The sequence below is a fragment of the Saccostrea echinata genome, unplaced genomic scaffold (assembly GCF_033153115.1).
Source record: "Saccostrea echinata isolate AGI-Se365-2 ecotype Australia unplaced genomic scaffold, CSIRO_AGI_Sech_v1 ptg000015l, whole genome shotgun sequence".
Taxonomy (NCBI): domain Eukaryota; kingdom Metazoa; phylum Mollusca; class Bivalvia; order Ostreida; family Ostreidae; genus Saccostrea; species Saccostrea echinata.
In genome coordinates, this window is record NW_026889764.1 from 5564758 (window position 1) to 5572500 (window position 7743).

Below are 7743 nucleotides of genomic sequence, written 5' to 3' on the forward strand. Positions count from 1 at the left end.
TTCTGAAAATTTCAGTTTAGTGCGCCCATTATTTTTGGAGAAAAACGCTTTGTTCACGATTTTACCGGACAACCCTCGTACATAGAAAAAAAGAAAACCTTTTTAGCATTTCAATTACTTCATGCTTAAATAGCTTAGTGATTAATTACAAATATTTACGATGAAATGTTTATGGAATGATTGTAGGATGATAAATCACGATTTGAATACTCTCAGTCTTTTTACTATTTCCTCACTGGCTGCTTATTCGCTCCCGAGCTTGATTTAGTCTAGTTCGTGATCTTCCATGTCAGGTTTATGGTGATCTTTCGTGGTGATCTTTCATTGGGTAATAATTATCACTTGTTTGAAATTATTCTTTACTGAAAATGTTTCTCTGCTATCGGGAGGTAAAATTCTCAAGTGCGATATGATGGACTTGTTTATCTGTTATAGCGAGGACAGACAACTTTGAGAAAATAGTTCTCTCATCTAAACGTCTAGTCAACTTAAGGACATACGCAACGTACCTTACCTACTGATAATTTTTTAAGATATTCCTAATTTAAGATTATAGTGCCATCAGATGTTCTTAGACAAAAAATCATCTTGCATTACCAGGGGTTTTAAAAAGATATCAATTGATAAAAATTCTTGTATAATTCAAAGAAAAATATACAAAAATTACTAAACATATATTCTAGATGTTTTGTTTATCCAAATGTGTTTTAGAAGAAATGTACAACAGCATATATAGACATTAAAATGTAGCACACAGTTCCTTAAAGTATTGGAACTCTTCAACTCCAGGGGAAAAGACAATAAAGTTCAAACTACATTGCATATGTCCTTAATAATAAATATCAGTAAATATCAGTGCTGTACTTTTCGACATTTTCGACATTTTTCTTGGATAACTGCTCTTAATCCTTGTGGCGGAATTTACATAAGTGAGCTTAAATATAAACTTTAAGGGCCTGTTCAATTTTTTTTTACATTTATGGTACAGGTAAGCTCAAAAATTAGAACATGAAATATGTATTCTACGGTGAAATCGATCGACCTTGCTTTATACATTTGTCCTGAACACAAGTTACATGTAAATGAATTTGAATCTGCATATTCTATACATTGAAAAAGTTGCATACCAAATATTTAAGTATTGTCTAGGAAACGTCATACAAGAGGCCCATTACCTCTGATGTTTTCATGGCGTCATAAAACACTTTTTATGTTGTCTGTTTTCGTACGAATTCTTTTGCAACACTTGGAAATCCTTTGTTCTCTAACTTTTTCGAAACGTCATTAATGCAAAATTTAAGATAAGGACATAGACTTTTTCTTAAATGTAATTCTTGTAATTAATTACAGACTGTAAACACTCCAGAGCTTGCAGTTCTGCAGTATCTTCTTTAATTTGAGGTCAGAAATAGATGTTAAACTGTTGCATTTGTTGGTTCATAATTCAGAAAAAAAGATACAATACTTTAGGAGTTTAAGTCTTTCTGTAGTGTAGTGTTCAAACAAGCGAGATGTTTCGGGTGAACTGGGCTCCTCTATTTGCGTGGATGCTAAGGGACGGTCATTTATTTCCCATCTTCCAGCGCTCCCATTTTATCTAAATGGCCGTCCTCTAACGTGCACGCAAATACATGTACAGTTTGCTTTGAGCACCCGGAACATCTCGCTCATTTTCAACACGATACAGGCTAAATCTTGACCAATGAAAAACTTCGTAACGAAAATAAATGAAAAATAAGAAATTTTACAATACAGATAAGAAATTATACAATACAAATGGAAAATATAGAATACAAATAAAAAGATATACAATTCAAATGGAAAATTATAGAATACAAATAAAAATCATACAATGCAAATGAAAAATTCTACAATACAAATGAAAATTATAGAATACAGATTAAAATTTTACAATATGGAAAATTTTTTAATGCAAATGGAAAAGGTCAAACATTGCAACGTATGACTTGCCATAGTAGACCTATGATTATAGAGTTATTATTCAATTTCAAATAACTTGGTCAATGACCTCATTTTCAAGTTAGTGGCCCTCGAGTATTTCTCGGAAAATACCTCAATTTTTTACACGTTGACCAATATTTTCTTTATTTAATAACAAAATATAATAAGTAACAAAACTCTTTGGATGATGAAATATAATATACATTTGTAAATGGAATAGTTTTGCTAAATATACATAAACAGTTGGACTTTGGACTTTGAACCATAAACCTCCTAATTATTTCAGTCTGAATTTCCTCTGAAATTGAAAAGAAATGAAAAATTAAAATTTGGTTCGAATTTCCTCTGCATCACCATGAACTTAGTAATACTTCTGTTCTTGCATAACATTGTTATTTTGTCCCTTCAGAACAATTTTTGATGTAACATGTTGTACTTTATAGCACTCCATTTCTTTCAACTAAAAGTTAAACCCTTAGTAAACGTCATCCTTAAATAATCCTTAAATATATAATTTACATGAATATTTTAATTTACACTTAAAGGAAAGATAACTCTACAAATACAAATAATAAACAACGATGTTCAGTGAACATGGTGTTCTGAATAGCATTTGATCTGCTGACGTATTTTCAATGATGCGTTAATAGCGCGCATCATGGAATATCCCAGCAAAGCAATTGCTATTCATAATTAATGAATTAAAACAAACGCACTATTTCTCCTCGTGTTTCTCACTGTGATATATGCGAGCCAACGTCATAGGAGAATGTATGAGCCGGGCTAGGTTTCAGGATGGTGTGTTTTTCTGTCTGTCTAAACATACCGATTATAATAATATTCGAAAATTGCTGAAATTCGCAGTTTTAAAAAAATCGTCTTTCTTGTAAATAAAAAAGAGAGAAGGGATAAAACTCGCCATCTTGGATTCCAGGGGGTGCTCGGTTCACACTGATTTTAACCAGTAACTACACTTTTCCTACCGGTGTCGGGTGAGATCTAGCTTCAAAAAATGATTGAATAACTCCCTTTTATCGTCTGCCGATTTGCAATTGCCGTATAAAACATGGAGTGAACCAAAACGTCTTCGATGCATAGCACTGAAATCGAAAACAATAGAAGTTATGATTTCTCGCTAAGTTAACTATAGCTCCTAGGCGTACCGGAATTGCACGAAAAGTATGGAGAGAACAAGTTTGGCACTGTCTCTGACCTCTCTAGACTTTCCGTACAAATCCGGGACGCCTCTACACTTCATCACTTCTGTTGCTTTCGATTTCAGTGCTAAGAGCAAATCGGCAGACGATAGAATTAAGGGAATACATGTATTCAATCATTTTTGAAGCTAGATCTCACCCGACACCGGTAAGAAAAGTGTAGTTATTATTTAAAATTAAGTGTGAACCGAGGCACCCCCTGGAATCCAAGATAGCTTGTTTCATCCATTCTCTCTTTTTTATGTAATACGATTTTAGGTCACTCAGGCGACCTATTTCTACCTGTTTTTGTCCGTCGTCGTCCGACGTTCGTCGGTCGTAAACTTTTGAACATCTGCAGCTTTTTCTCGAGAACCGCTAAAGTAATTTGAACCAATTTTGGCATATAGCTTCAATGGGTAAAGGGGTACAAAAATTTTAAATTTCATGGTCACTGCCCCCCTGGGGCCTGAGGGGTGGGGCTAAAACCATCAAAATTAGTGCTATCTTTAAAAATCTTCTTTACTCCTGGATATCAAGCAATCAAACTGTTGGTATAATTGTAATAAGCATTGAGCCCTTTACCAAAATTTTGAAATTCATGGCCCCGGGGTTCTGGAGTTAGGGTTGGTCTCTAATGATCATATAGTGAAAATACATAAATTCTTTAAACATTTTCTTCTCTCCCCCTGTGTATTTAGCAGATAAAATAAATACATGGTTATGATGAGCAAGGATGTCTCTTCCAAAATTGTGAAATTTGTGGCCCCAGGGTCAGGGGTTCTGTAGTTGGGGGAGGGGCTCTGTTGATTATATAGTGAATATGCATTATTCTTTAAAAATCTTCTCTAATCCTGGGTATAAAGAAAACAAACTGATATATGGTTATGATAAGCAAGGGTGCCTCTTTCAAAGTTGTGAATTTTATGGCCCCTGGATCAGGGGTTCCGGTGTTGGGGCGGAGCTCTATTTTTCTGTTGATTATAAAGTGAAAATGCATTAATTCTTTCACAATCTTCCTCTCTGCTCCGGTGTATTTAGCAAATAACTAAGTGCATAGTGATGGTGAGCAAGGGTGTTTCTTCCAAAATTGTGAAATTTGTTGCCCCGGGGTCAGGGATTCTGGTGTTTGGGGGTGCTCTATTGATTATATAGTGAAAGTGCATTATTTCTTTAAAAATCTTCTCTGTTCCTGGGTATTAAGCAAACAAAGTAAGTGCATAGTTAAAATGAGCAGGGATGCCTCTTTCAAAATTAAGAATTTCATGGCCCCTGGGTCAGGGGTTCTGGTTTTTAGGGCAGGGCTCTATTGATTATATAGTGAAATGCATTAATTCTTTGAAAATCTTCTTCTCTGCTCCTGGGTATTTAGCAGATAAACCATGTGCATGGTTATGATGAACAAGGGTGCCTCTTCCAAAATTGTGAATTGCATGGCCCCTGGGTCAGGAGTTCTGGTGGTGGGCTCTATAGATCGAATATTGAAAATACATAAATTCTGTAAGTATCTTCTTCTCTGTCCCTGGGTATTAAGCAGACAAATTAATTGCATAGTTATGATCATGATGAGCAAGGAAGCTTCTTCCAAAATTTTTAAATTCATAGCCCTGGATCAGGATCTTTGGTTTTAGGGTGGGTCTTTGTTGAATATATCGTGAAAATGCATTATTTCTTTGAAAAATCTTCTTTTCTGCCCATGGATATTTAGCAAACATACTTAATGCATATAGTTATGATAAGCAAGGGTGAAGCTTCCAAAATTGTGAATTTCTCGGCCCCCATCTTCGCTAACCAAGGGTTTCTGATACGTACTCTCCTCATAAACCCTTGGCATACGGTGCTGACAAAAGACGGGATTGTTTTCGTCACGTGATCACGATCCTTACCAGGTACGCACAGATAGCGTCATCGACAGAAATAAAAAGCTTATTTAAAAAAATAATGTTTTTAAAGAATAATTAACAAGAAGGTAATGAGTTATGTTAATTTGTTATTTAAACATGTTAAAATGCAAATCTACACCTTCAGTATAGATTCTTAATCACATATTTTGCACTTAGATTAAGATATTGGATGACACCATATAACTGTTCATAGAACGACATGTTATCTTACGGATCGTTGTTTACTTGCATTTTTCATTCCCGATATTAAAGAGTCAAGATATATCCCGAACGCAAATATCGTCATTTACAAAAAACAATTGCTGATTGGTCGAACGATGTCGATCAACTCCAATCACAACTTGAGAAAAAAAATCCCAACTTTTTTAAACACCGTATGCCAAGGGCTTAGGAGGAGAGTAGCGTATCAGAAACCCTTGGCTAGCGAAGATGCTCGGCCCCTGGGTCTAGGACCTCTGGTGCTAGGATTAGGCTCTGTTAATTTTTAGTCTACTGAGAAGTTATTTCCCTTTGCTATTCACCTGTAATAATTAATCACTGTAAATAATGTTATTGAAAACTCAATTGAATAAGAGAATTGTACAAGAATTTTGATCATTTATAATACAAAGAGTACTTTCATAGTTTTTAATGATCGGATTGAGTTGTAAATATTAGATGAACAAAGAGACAACAATACCTTATCTTTGTACATCAAATGTTCTTCAAAAAGCAAGAATCGATTAATTTTACTGAAATTTGTGTCGGACTGGACGTCATTTTTGGTGCCGGATTGGACGCTTATATATATTGTCAAATTTTTTAAATAACATTTCATTTCCTTCTTTTTTCAGTTCTAAAGCTACGAAAACCTTATTTCATGAGCTCATCATGAGAGAACTTTGTGAAACATGTACATGTAATCAGGAATAGAAAACCATATCAACGTCCAAAAATCATACTTTGATTGTCAATGAAGTCGTATGCCTCTCCCGGAGCAGATTCAATGAATCAGATATGTTTGCCTTCAATGTGTCTTTGTAGGCTGTATTTCCTTCCAAAACTTTTTCATGGATCTGGCGCTGTGCATCTCTTTTGAATCATGAACAGCTATAATATGCTGTTTAAAGTATCACTCAAGCCAAACTATTTTAAATGTCTTCTCAAATTATGCTTGTGAAAGTTTGACCACAAGTATCATATTATACCTCTCGCACTTTGTAATGTATTTTTGATTCTGCATGCCAGTATTTAACTCTTTACGTTCACAAAAGTTGATGGGATTAGATTAGTTTCTCTCTTTGCTTATTTCTTATACATTTTTATTTATTTTTTTTTTTAATAAATTATCTTTAATTTTAACAAGCATTCTGAGAGTATTGCATAAGCAATACTAGTCCCCTACCGGCAAGTGTAATCTGGTTCCCGTTAAAAATTGAAAATGCCATAATTCCGTCAAAAATCAATGAAGCGGAACGAACTGCAAACTTGATCTATAACACATCAAGGTAAAGTCACATACCAAAAATCAGCTCAATGTCTGCAAGCGTTTAGAAAAAAAGTGCGGAAATCCCTGAAAAATTGAGAAGGTCGTAATTCCGCCAGAAATCATTGAAGCGGAATGAAATGCAAACTTGATCTGTAACTCATCAAGATACACTCACATACCAAAAATCAGCTCAATATCTGCAAGCGTTTAGGAAAAAGGTGCGGAAAACCAAGTGGGACAGACTGACAAACAGACAGAGGGACAGCTAGACAGACAGACAGACAGACGGACAGACGGACGGACGGACAGACTCAGAGGAAACCTATAGTCCCCTCCGGTTTCATCGGTAGGGGACTAATACAACAGGCCCAAAGCAAAGGTTTCAAAAGTGGGGGGGGGGGCAAGTTTTCAAAAAAAAAAAAAACAACCTGACAAGCGTAAAAAAAGAAACTAATTTATTGTCCAAATTCTGGAATTTGCCAGTGCTCAACCTTACAACATCAAAAAGTTGGGGGGGGGGGGGGCAACCAGCATCTAAAAAGAAAATTTACTAAGGCATACTATACCAACAAATGCCTACGACACATCTGTTAAGTGACGTGGCCAATAAAGATATCAAACGAACAGCTACTGGAGCGTACCACCCAAGAACCAACATTCCTCCAGATAAGAAACGAGCATGGCAGTGGATTGGTCACACATGGAGAAGTCCCAAAATAGCATCATTAGAGAGGCATTGGACTGGAATCCACAAGGTCAAAGAAAACAAGGGCGACCATTACACAGCTGGAGGAGAACAAGACTGAAAGAGCTTGAAAACATTGGAAAGACCTAGAATGAGGCAAAAAGAACAGTCCAAAACAGAGTAAGGTGGAGAGTGACTGTAGTAGCCCTGTGCTCCACAAGGAACGAAGAGGACTAAGCATACTATACTCAGAAAAAAGTGGGGGGGGGGGGGAGCTTCCCCTGCCCCCTCCCCCCACTGCGCTTCTATGGACCGGAATAATAAAAGTTTATTATTTGTATTAAAATACACATGTTACTGTTTGTTATGCCGATACACCAAAAATGTTTGAATAAAATGTGAAAAATCTTTGCAATTTTTCTTTCACGTTTAAGATTAAGTCCCGTCCTATATAAACAATTATTACTATATTTCCTATTGGGTATCGAATTTTTGAGGACTCGCTTATAAGTCGGAAGAGGTTTGGAC